General features: G+C 36.9%; 2 protein-coding genes across 9 annotated transcripts in view; one reads left to right on the top strand and one right to left on the bottom strand.

Annotated features, from left to right (window-relative positions):
• Window positions 1–14,341, bottom strand: part of LOC145664172 (molecular chaperone MKKS-like) — a 36,546-nt gene extending 22,205 nt beyond the window's left edge. The window contains exons 1-3 of one of the 4 annotated variants that reach the window (XM_081730585.1): window positions 14,126–14,341; window positions 4,096–4,174; window positions 340–437 (exon numbers count right to left, since the gene is read on the bottom strand). The gene's annotated coding sequence lies outside the window, so the exon portion shown is untranslated. Of the gene's footprint in view, window positions 1–69; window positions 315–339; window positions 438–4,095; window positions 4,175–8,689; window positions 8,751–14,125 lie in introns of those variants that run through there. The other 3 variants (XM_081730584.1, XM_081730583.1, XM_081730586.1) reach the window with 3 other exon arrangements.
• Window positions 12,070–17,410, top strand: part of LOC145664173 (uncharacterized) — a 55,380-nt gene continuing 50,039 nt past the window's right edge. For 2 of the 5 annotated variants that reach the window (XM_081730593.1, XM_081730587.1), the window contains exon 1: window positions 14,502–14,638. The gene's annotated coding sequence lies outside the window, so the exon portion shown is untranslated. Of the gene's footprint in view, window positions 12,167–12,492; window positions 12,772–14,501; window positions 14,639–17,410 lie in introns of those variants that run through there. The other 3 variants (XM_081730589.1, XM_081730590.1, XM_081730588.1) reach the window with 3 other exon arrangements.

Raw genomic sequence — 17,410 nt, 5'->3', positions numbered from 1 at the left:
ATACTGTATTTTAATTCAAAGAATTTTTACCTTAAAAAAAAAAAAAAAAAAAAAAAAAAAAACTCTCACCTTTTACTTCCTTGAGTTTCCCATCTTGTATTCTTTTACCAATCTGTTCTATCGTTCAGGAAGTTGCTTTGATTTCATACGGAATGTTTTGTTCCGTTGACTAATAGACATTAGCCCGAGCTAGTTTAGACTAGCACTCGGTATTCTCAATGGGGGTTACGTTTACTAGATCTCGAGCTCACTAATTCACTGGGTTCATACTCACTATTCTCAAGGGGGCTTAAGCTCAGGGTCGCGCTCACTAACCTCATTGGGTTCATACTCACTAACCTCACGAGGTTTAAGCTCAAACTTGCGCTGATTAACATCTTTGGGGTTATGCTCACTATCCTCAACTGGGCTTAAGTCCGGGCTAGTGTTGTAAAGGCCTGGAAAAAAACGGAAATTTTGGGTAAAAAAAAGATTTTTACTGTTTTTTCCTCTGAGCTTTGAAAAAAACCAAAAAATTGAAATTTTCGATTATTTTACTACATTATGCTTTTAAAATGAAAACTATTTTATATTTACTAGTTTACAGTTGGGATCATTGAGTAGTTATGTTTCTTGTATTAGAATAGGAAAATTTTGTGGCAACAAATGTATTTGTACCACTCCTTTAAAGTTAGCACAGTGATAGAATGGAGTTATGGCTACAAAAGTTCCTAAAATATAATCCCAGTTAGATTAATCAATATAGACGCGTTTAAATTATCTTAAGTGATCTCTTAAAGTTACTGTTTTATGGTAGGGAAGTGTTAAAATAACATGGCCAGAATCATTTTAGTTAATACCAGTATGTTAAAATCAAATATATATTTTATGGAGATAAGTATCTTCTTCGTGCAGTGTAAAATTTCCGGAAATTTTGAACCCATTAGAAAAAATCTTTTGTTCGGAAATATTGGCAAAATCCGGAAAATATAATTTAAAAACGACTTCTTCGCCTGATACTAAACTTATGCGTATTTGCTGTAACGTGTCTGCAGCATATATACAACGTATTTCGATAGCAGGAAAAATACTTAAAGCAACAGCTTTTAATTTTGTTTTTTAGTTTTCTGATTTCTGATTAAAATCCCTCTTTATTATTTGTAATTATATTTTTTGAACAATTTAAAAAGAGAGAAGATCTTATTTAGATATATACACATACACCGCACAAGTGCGTAAATTTGAACAGTGACAAATATATTTAAAGAATTTAACATGTGAAATTTCCGTTCGTTATTATTAAAGACTAGCAGAATACCCGTTCTTTGCACGAGGAGAATACGTTTCATTTTGGGTATAAAAGGCACCAAAACTGTCACCAATGAACTTAGGGACCCCAAAAACTGTGAATTCGACACTAGTATCAGTCATTTTCAATTACTTTTACATGTCACTCACCCCATTTAGGAGTAACTAATGGGGGCTGAATTTGGATTTAAACGGCATTGGAAGTGTCACTGTTCATCTCAGCCACCCCAAAAATTATGGGTTCGACACTAATATCGGCCATTTTTGATCATTTTTATACATCCACCCCTTCTCTCTCCCCCAAGTTGTGGCGCTGAATTTGGATTTAAACAGCATCGGAAGTGTTAATGTTCATCTGAGAACCCCCAAAACCATGGATTCGACACTAATATCGGTCATTTTCGATCATATTTATATATATTTCCCGTCTTCCAGCCCCCAAGTTACGAGGGTGAATTTTGATTTAAACGGTATCGTAAATGTTACTATTCACTTCAGCGACCCTAAGAACTAGGGTTCGACACTAATATCGGTCATTTTCGATCATATTTATATATATATATATCTCCGCCCCCAAGTTGCGTGGATGAATTTGGATTTAAACAGCATCGGAAATGTCACTGCTTATCTCAGCGACCCCGAAAACTATGAATTTGGCACTAATATCGGCCATTTTCAGTCATTTATATGTATCTCTTCCTACCCAAGTTGCGGGCCTGAATTTGGATTTAAATGGCATTGGAAGTGTTACTGTTCATCACAGCAACCCCAAAAACTATGGATTCGACACTAATATTCGTCATTGTCGATCAATTGTATATCTCCTCTCTCCCTCGCCCCCCAGGTCTCGGCACTGAATTTGGATTTAAACGGCATTAGAAATGTCACTGTTCAATTCAGCGACCCCGACAACTTCGGATTCGACACTAATATCAGTCATTTTCGATCATTTTTTTATGTATCACCCCTTTCCCTCTCTAAAGTTTTGCCGTTTGACTTTAAACTGCATTGTAAATGTCAGTGTTCATCTCAGCGGCCCTAGAAACTACGGATTCACACTAATATCGATCATTTTGCATCATTTATATATATTTATATATATTCATCTTTCTTCAGTTTGCGGGGATAAATTTGGATTTAAACTGTGTCGAAAGTGTCACAGTTCACCTCAGCGACCCCGAAAACTGGAATCAACACTGATATCGGCTATTTTCAACCATTTTTATATATCTCCCTTCCCTCTCTCCTCCCCTGATTTTTTCTATTTAAACAGCATCGGAAGAGTTACTTTTCATCTCAGCAACCACGAAAACTATGGATTTGACACTAATATCGGTCTTTTTTGATCATTTTATGTATCTCCCCTTCCCTTCCCCAAGTTGCAGTGCTGAATTTGAATTTAAGCTTCATCGGAAATGTCACTGTTCATCTCAGCAACTCCGAAAACTAAGAGTTCGAAAGTAAGATCGATAATTTTCAATATATATATCCGCACTTCCTTCCTCCAAGTTGCACTTTCAAAGTGAAATGGTAAAATCCATCCCAGGCCCGAACCTCATCTATGTTGAAAATTTTTTATCGAGAACAGTCTGGTAGTTCAAGAGTTGTTAAGTTACAAATATAGTCACTTTCATTTTTATATATGTAGAAAATTTGTCGCAAAAGAAAATAGGTATTTGTTTACATACAAAATTTTGTATGTATATTAGAAAATAAGAATATTAGATAGTGATTATATGTCTTAGTGCATGGGTATTAGTGAAATTTGCCTACTGCTCTTTCGATTAAGAAGTAATTTGGTTAAAATTAACAAAATTTCACCAGATCAAAGAGCACATTAAGAACTCAGTTTCATTCAAGAGCTCTATTTGTTGCAACAGAAACGCTTCATGGTGGTAGATGTGTATGTAATTGTAAAAGTTCTATAATTAATGCACACCCAGGAGTAAACGACTAAAAGGCACATAAAGTAAATGAGTTCCGACTATTAATTTTCAAGAATAATTACAACAGTTTTATTTTCGAATGCTTATTTTTTAAATATTCACAATATTGAAATTTCTCAATTTATATTTTTTAAGCGTTCGAAAAAAAACTGTTCCATTACTAGTAAAACTAACCTAATACAAAGATTTTTGTTATTTTCCCAATTTTTCCGGAAAGAAACCGGTAAAAACGGTTTTTTTACCAGCCTGTTCAAAATTTCGGGAAATTTTACAACACTAGTCCGGGCTTGCGCTCACTAACTCCATTCGATTCCTGCTTACTATCCATCACGTGGCTTAAGTTCGAGCCAAGGTTCATCACTCATAATGGGGTTTATCTCGGGGTCACGCTCGCTAACTTCACTGGGTTCACGCTTACTATCCTCAACACGGCTTAAGCTCAGGCTTACGCTCACTAAACTCACTGCGTTCACGCTCACTATCCTGAATGGGGCTTGAGCTCGGGATCGTGGTCACTATTCTGAACAGGACTTAGGCTTGAAATTGCGCTCATTAACCTCATTGGGTTCATGCTCAGTATTTTTAAGCGGGCTTATGCTCGGGTTCGTGGTCACTAACTTAACTGGCGTCATGCTCACCATTCCCAACGGGGCTAAAGTTTGGGCTCATGTTCACACTGCCTGAGCTCGATTATTTAACATCTCAAGCCAGACCGAACTCAAGTACCGGGATCCCGTGTTTGCTTATGTCTGCGTTTGACTACTAAGGAGCAAAAATTATTCATTAAAATACGAGAAAGGAAGCAAAAAGACTTTAAAAAATCTTAAGAATATCTATCAATATTTTAAACCTTCACACTTACTAGACGTTTACTCGGTTTTAGTTTCATTAGGTTCCTTGCTTTCATTAAATCCTAATTTCCTTTTCAAGTATCGATAACCCTGTAAAATAAGTAAAAAGTTAGTACATATTGCCTGCACATTCTTGTCAATATAGTATAATATACAGACCAGTTAAAATATATTTCTTTAATAGAATGCTGGAAGTCATTAGATACAGAATATATTGAATACAGTAGAAATACGTTAAATATAAGCAAGACATGTCATAACATTCATCAGTTATATAGAAACAATGGAAACAAATCAACTAATTTGTCCTCACTTTAGGAAAAAAAAATGAAATGTTTGTGTTTTACGTTCCACGGTTATGCCGGTTAGGCTAAAGGAGACGGTGATGATGAATAATGAATGAAATGGTGGAATGAAGAAAGTGGGAGGAAATGAGGGAACCCCAAGAAAACCCACGCACACGGTTTTTGTCCACCACAAAGTTCATTGGCGGGGCTGGGATCGAACCCGAGACTCCAAGCACCAGAGGCGAACGCTCTACCACTGAGTCACCGCGGCCCTCCTGACTTTAGGAGGCCAATCATCATGAACGAGGTTTCTTATGGTAAGATACATTATCTTAACGGGAATTTTCTCAGTGAACTTCCTCAGAAAGTCGACAAGCGGAAATCACAGAAAACAAAATTTAATTAAACAAGCACTAAATATTCTACAGGGTGAGCAGAAATTATAAAGGTCACCAAGAAAGTTATGTCACTTTTTGTGGAGATCTGTGTTCAATTGGCTCTCATACCGCGAGTTGAATGCGAATAGAAATATGGCGAAAGTCAGTTGTTGGTGTGGGTACATCCAACATACTACCTAGTTGTGGCAGTTCACTTACATCGTGAACTTGTGTAAGGACAGAGTGAACATGGGACCTCCACAGAGCGTCATAAGGGCGTGTATGCTGCACGAGTTCAAACTGAAGTCAAACGCCGCTGCAGCAGGGCGGAAGATATGCCAGGCCTTTGGTGAAAGTGTCATGACTACGCGGACAGTGCAGCCCAGGTCGTTTAACAAGTTTAAGGACGGTGACGAAACACTCGAAGACGCATCACGTGCCGGAAGACCAACACACGTAAGGATCTGGGACTACAATTCAATGTGAGTGGAGCAACCATTCGGCAGCACCTAACTTGGGAATCACTACAAGTTGGGTCGATGGGTCCCACATGATTTGACTCTGGGCCAGAAGGAAACGCGAGCAGACACCTGTGTTTCTTTAGTGTCTCGTATAAGAAAAGAGCCATTTCTGGACAGGGTGTTGACATGTGATGAGAAGTGGGTCCTGTACGAAGCTCCACGGCGCCATCCTCAATGATTAGCATTCCATGAACAGGTTCCAAAACAGCCGAAACCAGCACTGCACCAGAAGAAGGTCCTCCTGTGTGTTTGGTGGACTGCTAGGGGCATCGTGAACTGCTACCAGCTGATCAGAGCATCAATGTAACTGTGTACTGTTAGCAGTTGAGCCGTGCTCAAGAAAAATTCAAAACTCTGGAGCTAGATTTCTGAATTGCACAGGGGTCCTCCTGTTACAGGACAACGCTAAGCGCCACGTAGCTAGGATGAGCCGGGACACCACTCTACGCCTTGTATGGGAAACAGTATTGTATCTGCCATACTCCCCAGACATTGGACTGTCCGATTACCATGTGTTCCATTCCTTGGACAATCATCTTAGGGGACGCCAGTTCAAATTCCTAGTAGAGGTGCAAAATGCACTTGATACCTTCTTCGCTTCATGGCCCACCAAGTTCTACCGCCATGGAATCCATGGTCTTCCAGAACGTTGGCAGAAGGTCATCAATGCTGATAGGGACTATTTTTGATGTTCCAGGTACGTCTTAGGTGACATATCGATGTTCGAAGATGGTGAGTGAAAAAGCGACAAAACTTTCTTGGTTACCTTTATAAATCCCTATTGAAAATTGTTTATAACTTTGTAATAAGTACTTAACCAATTTTCATGAAACAAAATCATTTTGTTTCTTGCAATGGTAGAATGTATTACATGATACCTCATTTATGTCATTGCGGCGGACCATGACGCAGCGTCTAATCTAATGTGAGCGGGCTCAGCTGGCACCCCGGTAGAGGAAGTATGGCACTCCGTGGCCCAAGTACAGAGGCGGTGGTGAAATGTGAAGAGATCTCGTGCCTTGGTAGATGTAAAAACATAAGGAATTAGCATACGAAACTAATGGATAAAGATTCTGTAGCAGATATTAGGAGATGCAGTCGCCCTTCAACATCCAGGACGGAGGAAAATGTGCAAGTGGTTCGGGAAATGTTCACATCTCGCGAAAATGGTTTAACTTGATACACAATCCAAACTATTCTGAAGGAAGAGTTGAATTTTCGTCCATGGAAATTGCATTACTGCCAAGTTCCTACACACACATACCGCTAAAGTATTTGCAGAACTCTGTCGCTAACATCCCCAACCGTTTACGAAAACTGTTGGATAATGGTGGTGTTTATGTGGAATTTTAACAATGTAAAAACACTTCTACCATTGTAAGAAACAAAATATTTTTGTTTCATGAAAATTTTAAAAAGTTATGAACAAGTTTCAATGGGTCTGTAAGCTTCTATTTTACCGAAAATAAAAGAAGTTCCACCAACAGATTAACAGAAATTTTATACAAAAAGTACATGTTGTACCTAGTTCAGAAATACCATCTCGTCCTGGAATATTTTGCAGAAAATATTAAAGAATCTTTCTACCTGCATATTCAATAAATCAGTCATGGTTTATTTTATTACATCGTAATCCTACACTTAAAGCAATTTTTCAGTTTTATTTTCAGTATGCTTTTAACAAGCTTATAAGTTAACCCTAATTTTCTTGACCTAACCTAGAAAGCTTGAGCTCCAAGTAGTTTGTGGCCAATGTGCGAATAACCGGGGAAAATACAATTAAAATAATCAGTTTAGGGTTTTCTATTTGTTTAATTGGAATTTAAGTCTCTTTCCAGCTCCGAGGCTATGTGACAAGTGGTATAATTTAAGATGAAACCCGAACTAAAGAATTGCTTCCGTCATTCGACCGCCCCAGAACTCGAACGAAAAATTCGAGTAAATATCGCCCCAGAATTCAAACGCCGAGCACGTTATTCGTCGTTTCTCTAGCGTCAGAGCCACCCATACACTTTGTCGTTCAGTTCGTTATAGAAAGCTGCAGTAAAAATATCTCGTCTGATTTTTGCTGCTATTTTTAAATTTTTCATTTTATAAATGTACACTTTTATTCAAATATTATTATGTGTTAATATTTTACCTTCAAATCCATTGTATTTACTGCTAAAATAATTTTGTAAATTTGCATTCATGGGACCCAGGAATGGATAATTCAGTTTCTTTTAGATTAAAGACGAAAAATTGTCTTGGAACTCAATTTGGGATCTGGAACGGATTATGTTTGGATTCCAAGGTATACTATATGAGCACTTCTACCATAGGTTGAAACCAGCTCTTCCACACCACAGGCGAAAACTTTTTAGTTATACAAGCTCCTTAAAGTCCGCCGGTTATGTGCTGTTGGCTAAAAGAAGCGGACAATCAATGCAAGTAATTATTATTATTATTAATAATAATAAAAGAACTGAAGGCATGAAAATAACGGAAATAACAACATTTGAATATGTTTTTCACCATCTCTCGTGACTTAACGGAGGTTAAAAGAAAACAACAGCCCTCGTATATATACAGGATGGTAAGAACCTATTTGAACAAACTTCGGGAGCTGGTTCCTGACACTGAAACAGGCAAAAAAAAAGTCCTCTGGAACTTTAGTCAGTGAGGGATAATTTCGGAGATATAAGGTGCCGAAACCATGGGAAAAATGAACTTCAGAGGGTTGTAATTCAAAAACAACAATGCAACGTAGAGAGTGCGGTTTGTACATGACACTCGAAGTCATACCTGCTTGATTGAAAAATGTATGCCTCAAACCTCCGCACGATGTGTGTGAGGGATTCTCCAAAGGAATGTAGAGATTACTTGCCAGGTTATAGGGAATCTCTATGTTCCTTTGGAGAATCCCTCACACACACCATAGTTATAGTATGGCACTTCCGACCACAGGTCTATATGAAATTTTTTTCTTATTCTGATGTGAGAACTTTATTTCCAAAATTTTGTGAGAAATTTTTGTAACACCCTATATATATTTTGTAACACCCTATATTTATTAAAATGCACCCAGCTCTCATCAAATGGGCTTCGTAGTGGACAAACTGCGTGTGCGTGGGTTTTATCGAGGTTATTCCGTTTCCTCTCACTGCCATCATTCCATCATATCACCCCTTCACCATCACCGTCTATCTTAGTCTTGGTGCATAATCTTGGAACGTTAAATATACAATATATATATATATATATATATATATATATATATTGAATTCCATTTCGTGCTGTTATAAGGAGCTTTAAGGAAAAAAAAAATTCCAAAGCTAGAATATGAAGTTTCGAAAATCTTCGGAGACAATGACATTAATTTTGAAGTTAAGCAATTAGAATATTAAGTATATGTGGTGTTAAAACTTTTCAAACACTTACCGTAAATAATGGCAACTCTTTCTTATCATGTTGTGGTACAAAGGTTGGGTTATCCTGCAGTTTTATCCAACCCCAATGAATCAAAATAATTGATGGAATCATCACTATCATTACTAAGTTTCGATTAACAAATTCTCCAAATCGACCTCGTGCTGTCATTTTTACTTGCGATCCCCCAACCTGCAAGTATTTTACAAATATTTTAATTTCCTCAGCAAAGTTAAAAAAAAAAAAAAAAAAAGTCCGATTATATATATTAAACCAACAATGTTGGAACACATGCTAGTTAACTACGCACCCACAAGAAATATAATTTTAAAAAAAGGTCTTCGTTAGACGCATTGTAGATCCAAACTAATACATATCAAATTATTAAAAGTGGAAACAGTACCATTAATTGCGTCTATAATTTTTTTACTACACGTTTTCGGTCACTTATGCTTTGGCCTTGTTCACCATGTTAAAGTTACTTACACGAAGATTGAATCAGTTATAAACACATTTTGTACTTCTAGGACAAGGGTTTATAGTTGGAAAGAGAGCTCTTGTTGAACTAATTGTTTATTATTATTATTATTATTATTATTATTATTATTAATAATAATAATAATAATAATAATAATAATAATAATAATAAATGCAATTTCTTGTGAAAGAAGTGGCAATTTACATTCTTATGGTACTAGCAGGGCTCATAGTGGTCTGGTCTCTTGTAAATAGTTGAAAAGTGACCAAAAACACACGAAAAAGAGACCAAAAAGTCACAAGAACACATACTTCTATTTAAACTTTTTTTTTTTTTTTTTTTTTACATATATCTCCCCCTCCCCAACAAAGTAAAATTATAAAATCGTCCCAGGTACGAGTCTCATCTATGTTAAAAATTTGATCGAGATCGATTATGTGGTTCAAGAGATATAAAGTTTTATTCATATATTTCCCCAACCCCTTCCATAAGATTTACCGTCGAAGCAAAATGATAAAATTCTTCTCAGTCCCGAACCTAATCTATGTTGAAAATTTGATTGAGATCGGTCGGGTGGTTCAAGAGTTATTAAGTCACAAACCTAGTCATTTTATTTTTATTTATATTGATTTTTATATATATATATCTCCTCCTCCTCCTCCACCACCCTTTTTTGTTGTTCCGTCAAAGTGAAATGACAAAAGCATCCCAGCTCCGAACCTCATCTATGTTGAAAATTGGGTCGAGATCGGTTGGGCGGTTCAAGATATTAAGAGTCACAAACATAGTCACTTTCAATTTCATAATATAGATTAAAGGATAATTGGTATTCATGGTGAACTTGCCGTTATTTCGTTGACAAGTTTATTGTGAATTCTTGTCTACTACATTTATCGGTGGAACTACCAGAGTATGAGGCATGGATTATGGAAGTACTGTAAGCAAACGGGAGCAGTAATGACCAGGTATGTGATTGGTACAGATTAATAGGGTAACCATAAATACCCATGTCTTACTTGTATATCTATTATGTGAATATGCCTTTTTCTGCAAATTGATTGTGTTCTTTTGGAGATTTCGAGCGTTTTGAAAATACTTTGGAAGGGACTCAGATCCCTTTAAACCGTTTTTCCGCAGAAAGGAAAAAAAGATGTATTTCTTACTTTTACGTCTAGTAGCTGCATGGATAGTTTCAATCATGAATGACCATCTCAATTATTTATTTCCTTTATTTGTACGTTGGTCAGCTGATACGAAAGGTTTGGAGGGCTTTTGACCGCTTACACCAAAACTGTGGTAGGCCTTTTTCTTACACCCATTCATTCATACAAACACTGTCTTAATGTCCCTCAACATGACCACAAATTTGTCCCCATTGTTGACAGATCGCCACGGTGACGAAGCATGGATAGGCCAAGACGGTGTATGGATAGGCGGCTATTGCAGCTACCATTTAGATACACGTATGTGGAAAATCGATTTGTCTTCCGCAGGGGCCGCAGTGGGCCAGTAGTAGAGCCTTTACCTCTGGTGCTCGGGGTTCTTGGTTCCATCCCAGCCTAAGTGGATTTTGTGGTGATCATACACCGTGTGCGTGAGTTTTCTCGAGGTTCTCCCGTTTCCTTTCACTTTCTTCATTCTACCATTTCATCCATTTATCTTCATCACCGTCTCCTTTAGCCTAGCCGGCATAAACGTGGGACGTAAAGCTTAAAGATTTAAATTCATTTCATTTTTGTCTTTTGGAATGATTGATAGGTTTGGTATGGCTTACTTTTGCATTTCAAACTCTTATATTCTTTATGCTGTTCGCATGCTACACGATACTGGTAAATTATTTACGTCAGGTAATATATCTTGAACACGAAGATTCGTCAATTGCAGACTCCTCAATTGTAATTACACGGTAGATTTCAGCTACTCTCATCTTGATGTCACTATTCACAATTAGCTAGTTACTGATCTCTTTCACTGATTGGTTTTGCTACGGGGGTGGGGCTGTTACGAGAATACAGATAGTGAGCCACTCTGATGTAAGGAAGCAAAATCTCGTGATTTGTGTTCATAACAGAAGGCAAATGTAGGTAGGTCACTTATTGTTATAGATACAGCCCGGTTGTCACCCGTTGGAAGAATACAATAAGAACTGTTGTGCAAAAAACACTAACCACTTTGTGCTAGACGGCCATTAAAAAGCACGAATGCTATCTAACCAAGTCAAGAAAGGAGCGCAGCAGGGGGACCCGAGAGGTAGCAAGGACGCACCCCTGGACTAACTCGTAAACCCACCAGATTCGCCCTGCCTCAATTCAATTAGATAGCATTCATAATTTTTAGTGAACGCCTATCGGTATCTTTTATGTCATACATCCGGATACTGTATTTATACACATACCACAAAAGAATGCCAATTTTAAGACCACGACCGGTGCAGTTTTACTATACGGATCTACAGATTGCAAAATGTACAGAAAAATTTGTGTAAGTCTTTAATTTGCCCATTTTATGTCGAGAACAGAACTCAGCCAACCCCTGCGGGGCTTCTAACCCGTCCTACTACTATTACTACTCCTACTACTACTACTTATACTATGGATCCGTATAGTAAAACAGCATGCAATGACTTTTGGTTTAACTCTCGAATTTCATCTATGGTAAGAGCAGTAATGTCATGTCGCCCAGCGCAAATCTCGTGGAGGACAATAAGACAGTACTGAAAGAATTATAATTTTTCAATAATTTTTTCGCTTAAGCTTGACCGGCACGCTGATAAGTTTTCATTGTTTGCATATTTGTGCTCAGAAGGAACATAACACATTATCAACGTAAATTTCACAAATAAGTAGATCTCTTAACCCTCTGATACTTCGATAGTTACGTGTCATGAGTTAGCACACTGACTTCTGATATTCCACTTTGTATAGTTTGGTTAACGGCACATTGTGGGCGAAGCCATGCTTAACAGTTAAGACTTCCATTAATGTATTTCTACACAGATATGCATCTCACAGGTAACAACCCAACATATTTAGATTATTTACACACTGGTATATTAAAATTTAGTCAAGGAGCCGTACTTCCCGTTTAAGGAAGGACGAGAAACGCCATACTTTTAGGGATTATTCATTGACTATCTAGGATGTTAAAAAGTAGGTAATAGACTGAGTTCTAATTAGTTAATGAGTTATTGAACAAGGGAAGAAGGTGTGTCTGTATTCCGCTCTCGTTGTGTTTTGAAGTTTGTTTATTTACTTTGACAAGTAGCGCTTTTCAAATGTTCGATGCCACGTCACTGAATGCATGCAACTGCGCCTGCAAAGATTGGTATAGGTGACAGAGGAGTGAAAAAGAAAGCAGAGAAAAATGGCGACGGAGAAATGTGCACGTGGGTCGTGGTGTTTGAGTTGTGCAATTGTGATTTGTTCTATGTATTATTAGGTGTTTTTCATGTGTCCTGAGCCTCTAACTCCGAATACAAATAGTGTGAAAACAAATCTACTTAGAACACTCGAACAGAACATGGTGGAAGAGAAGTAATATTTCTCATACTCACTTGGGGTTAAGTTCCAAAGTTGGGCGTCCGTTTCCAGCAAAATTTTTAAAATTTACAGGAAAGGTATGGATAATTTGATCGTTTGTGTGCTTGATAATACATAAGAGTCTCGAAAAATCTGTTTATTTGTTATATGTAAGCGGCTATAAACATGGGAGTATGTGGCGAGCGGAGGGAACTACTTGGCGCAAGGTAACCGAACAGTTGCATTGTGGGAAAGAAACGTGCATTTATGTTATCAACATGGCGAATGTCAAGGGCAATGAACTAACAGTTTTAACATTTGTGAAACAATACGTTGATAACGAGCAAAATCTTTTAAAAGTTTGTGAAGAGCACGGATTAATGAACCTAATAACAAATTGCAGAACGTGTGCAAAGGAGATAACAGCGAAAAAACGTGGTGAAAGCGGAATAAATGCCCTTACTTGTTACATAGTTGTTTTGTGGTCGTTTTTTTGGTAGTCCGTTGAAATCTGTGACACACCCAATGGTCAGATCGAAGGACAAGTACTTGGTTCCTCTCATTTGTCCGTGGCCTGGATCGTCGCAATAGTCGTAGAGGGCACGTATTTTTGTCTCGGCTCCTGGGTTCCTTCGTAAGAGTCCCATTCGTCGGAGCACATTTATTAGAAATTACGGGTGTAGGCCGTTGATGTAGCCGAAAGTTGCTAAGACCATTCGGTCGTGGTGGTTCAGGTTGCTTCTCCAGAAGGCAGTTCGAATGAATTGCGGAAATTTCCATGCGGGTCCGATGAAGTCTTGCAATTCAAGCTACAGGTTCGCTCTTCGCGGAGGTGCCATTGCTTCCGTATAGTGTCGGCGAATGGAAGTTGTACATGGGTCTGCCTATATTGACGTAGTTGCCCTTGTACTTAAGGTGTTTTTCTAGGAATATCCGTTTTTATATCTTATGGGAATAATAAAATGTGCCCTCATACTTAGTGTATGACTATGTGAGTGGGGATTTGAAAATACATATCGCATTGGATACTTCTTATTGTTGCACTACGTACAAAAATGATTCTATTAGATGTAGAAGTGGTAATACAACACATAAGAAACGCAGATCACGGTGTATTCTCACTCCATGTTGGTGTGAATACAACATGATTTGGGTTTGTTGTGTGTTCTATTACCACTTGTACATGATATAGAATCATTTCTGTAGGTAGTGCAACAGTAAGAAGTATCCTCGTGCATGGGAGATGAGAAGTAGCAGTTCTTAACTATTACTACAAATTTGTTCTGTACATTTTACAAATACTTCTGTTCTGTACATTTCAATATAGATACGTACATTAAATTTGCATTACATAAATCATAAATTAAGCTATGAATCCGTAAAATACAATAGCACACATTTTTATCCTTACTTAATAATTCAATATCTTGAGCAATACTAACTTAAACTTACCCTATACTGTTGATTTAAAAAGGCAATTTTCACTCCTCCTTATCCTTCGGAACTGTCCCAAAACAACAGTAAACACTTATCCTTGTCTATATGCACTTTTCTTCTTTCGTTGCAGAATTCTTTCTTTGTTGCTTGTTTGACTAAACATCAGAAGACAATATCATGTTTTAGTAACTTTAAACATTCTTGAAGCAATTCAATGCACAAAACCACAAATACCATTCATAGTTTATAATTAGATTTTACTACTAGTAAAAGCAACACAACTGTATTATGTTCAGAAGAGACATTAGCATCTGAAAATATTTTAATAGGTGAAGGAAAATTAAGGGGTATGTCTTGGCAACTCTGGTACGTATGACGCTTTTGGATTTCGTCTGTGTCTCTCTCTATACTGTTACACTAGCAGAGTGCTAGCAGAAGAGTAGTTACTTTAAAAAGTGGAGGGTTACGACTTCCGGAAGGAATTTTTTTTGGTTTCTTTCTCTTCCAAAAATACGAAGAAATTATAATGTATGTGTAGACAATTTAAAATTCTGATTTTACGTTAGATGTGTGTTAAGTAACGTACTAATTTTTTAAAAAATTAACAATTTGACATTTTATTCTATACGTAGTACTGATCTACGTGTAATAAAAGGAAGGAAGTTTAAATTAATGGGCCTAACTTTTCTTGTATTTCCGAGAATAGAGTACAAACATTAATAGATTAAGTGTGGTAGTGTACATTCACCGTACTTATTAAAAAAAAACAATTATAGATTAATTTTGATATTATTGTATACGTATGGGCTTTCACAGTACTTAATCAAAAGTCAGGTACTCAATTTCGTACAGTTTTACTATACGGATCCATAATACCGGTAGTGGTAGAAGTAGAGGTAGTAGTAGTAATAGAAAGGGGTTAGAAGCCTCACAGGGGTTGGTTGGGTTCTATTCTCCATATGAAATGGGCAATTAAAGGCCCAAATATATCTGTACGTTTTACAATATGTGGATCCGTATAGTAAAACTGCACCATAAACTTATTATTACTAGTTATTTCTAAAAGACATGCCGGCTTGTGTATAGCCCGCTCCCCCCAGTTCTTTGTCACCGGAACTGGAAGAGTCACTACTACTACTACTACTACTACTACTACTACACTACTACTACTACTACTACTACTACTTATATAGAGAACAGAACCCAACCAACCCCTGCGGGGCTTCTAACCCGTTCCTACTACTAGTACTACTACTATTGCTACTAAATACCACCAATACCACTACTACTATTACTACTACCGCTACTACTACTACCTATACTAAAGCTTCCTTACCACAAGATTTACATCTTATATCTTTATAACATGCGATTCCAATTCATTATGAACTAATATGAATCGTTAGAATCACTATGATTCGCTAAAAATCACTGGGGGAGCGGGCTATACTCAATCCGACATGCCATTAAATTAATGTCCAAAAGTATTTAACGAACACTCGTGTTAAGAAACAACAGGGTGCAGAATAAGAATAGTCTGACAAAATTAAAAAGAGTTTTCTTTCACTTTTCTTGACTTAAATGATTCCCTAATTGAAATGTACCGATACCAATGCCGATAGTGTAGAGTGACCAGACGTACTGATTTTCGCAGTGCAGTACTGTTTTTCAAAAAGTTGTCTCGCGTGTTACAAAGATGCCTAGAAAAGTCCTTTTTTAAAATGTCCTAAGTAACTTATTTGCAATATTTTAATGTTTCGTTCTTCACAACATTTTGAATCACAGGCACTCTTTTCCTGAATTATGAACCGCTGTTTTTTTAACACTCCTCAAAAGATTAGGGTAGGAGAACAATCTACAAACCATTGGTTTGCAATGATACTGGCAATGAGAAGGGCTTGTTGACATATCGGTAAGGTAGGAAAGGTTCAACTTAGGACAGTCATGCTAACCAATAAACCACTTTGTCATTCATCAAAGAATTGTGTTGAATTATTTCAATAGTTTCGTTCAGTACCTTAAAGAAAAGAAAAGAATAAGAAAAGGTTAACGATATATGAAATAAGGACATGCGTTTTGCCGACGCAATAAACTATCATATATTATTATATTTGTGTCCTACATTTCGCTTGTTAGAATCTGGTCACCCACGATTCCGATACTTTTAGATAAATTTCTTATATATTATCAGGAATTTTTTTTTCAGAATAATGAAATGATCAACATTGTAATAATGTACTTTGATAGTTATATTTCATTTACTAGTCTCTATTACATACCTACAATGGCGGCGATTAAACTTTAAAAATTCGGGGGGGGGGGGAGAGTAAGATTTGATCTGAATATTTGTTTATCAATGTTAGTTTTTCTGATTGTTTCTAAGACTTTGTTTGACGAAAGGTTGTATAATTAATGGGATACATTTTTTCAGTTTAAATACCGTATATCGTATTTCATATTTTATTAAGTAAATTGACAAGAGCAACGCAAGTAGGTGCTAGCCCTTTGTACTCTTAAACAACGAAGATCTGAGAAGATATTTGATTCCTTGCTCAATGAACATCTTAAAACTCTGTCTGGAAAATTGTGTGATGTGGACAGTGGCTATCTGTCACTGTTTTGTACCAAAATACATGATCATCATCCTCTTAGATACTGATCAACACCAATATCATCTCTCTATGACTCACCGTTTCCAAGATGTTGGTCAAAAAAGTTTCGATTTCGGGAGATATAAGAAGCCATATCTCGGGAACCGTAAGTCATAGAGAGATGATATTGGTGTTGATCAATACCTAAGAGGATAGTGAACATTTTGATACTAGATAGTAACCGGTGGCCATTGGCCTACTGACCAGCGTTCCCCAGATATTGGCCAAAAAAGTCCCAATTTCGGGAAATTTAAGGAGACATATCTCGAAAACCGTAAGTCATAGAGAGATTATATTGTTGATCAATATCTAAGAGGATGGTGAACATTTTGTTAACAAATAGTAACCGGTGGTCACTGGTTATGTCTTCATTTTCAATATATATACGGTGATAAAAAGTGACAGCTCAATATAGCTAATTGAATAGATCCCTTAATACGCAGGTTCCAAATATGTAAGTGTATTATCTATTGAATTTAATCAAATACATCTAATATACAATTTCATATAAATTTCGAAAATATTAATTCTTTTTAAGTTCGTTCTGGCAATGCTCTTCGAGCGTTTTCAACCGTTTCTTTTTTGTTTTGTGTTCAAAGAAAAAAGCCAACGAAAAGGGCTTTGTTGCGTCTGCGAAAAGGGTATTGTT

Source organism: Thermobia domestica, chromosome 11, assembly GCF_964235325.1.
Source record: "Thermobia domestica chromosome 11, izTheDome1.hap1.1, whole genome shotgun sequence".
In the NCBI taxonomy this organism is placed as follows: domain Eukaryota; kingdom Metazoa; phylum Arthropoda; class Insecta; order Zygentoma; family Lepismatidae; genus Thermobia; species Thermobia domestica.
This window is presented reverse-complemented; position numbering and strand designations above follow the sequence as displayed.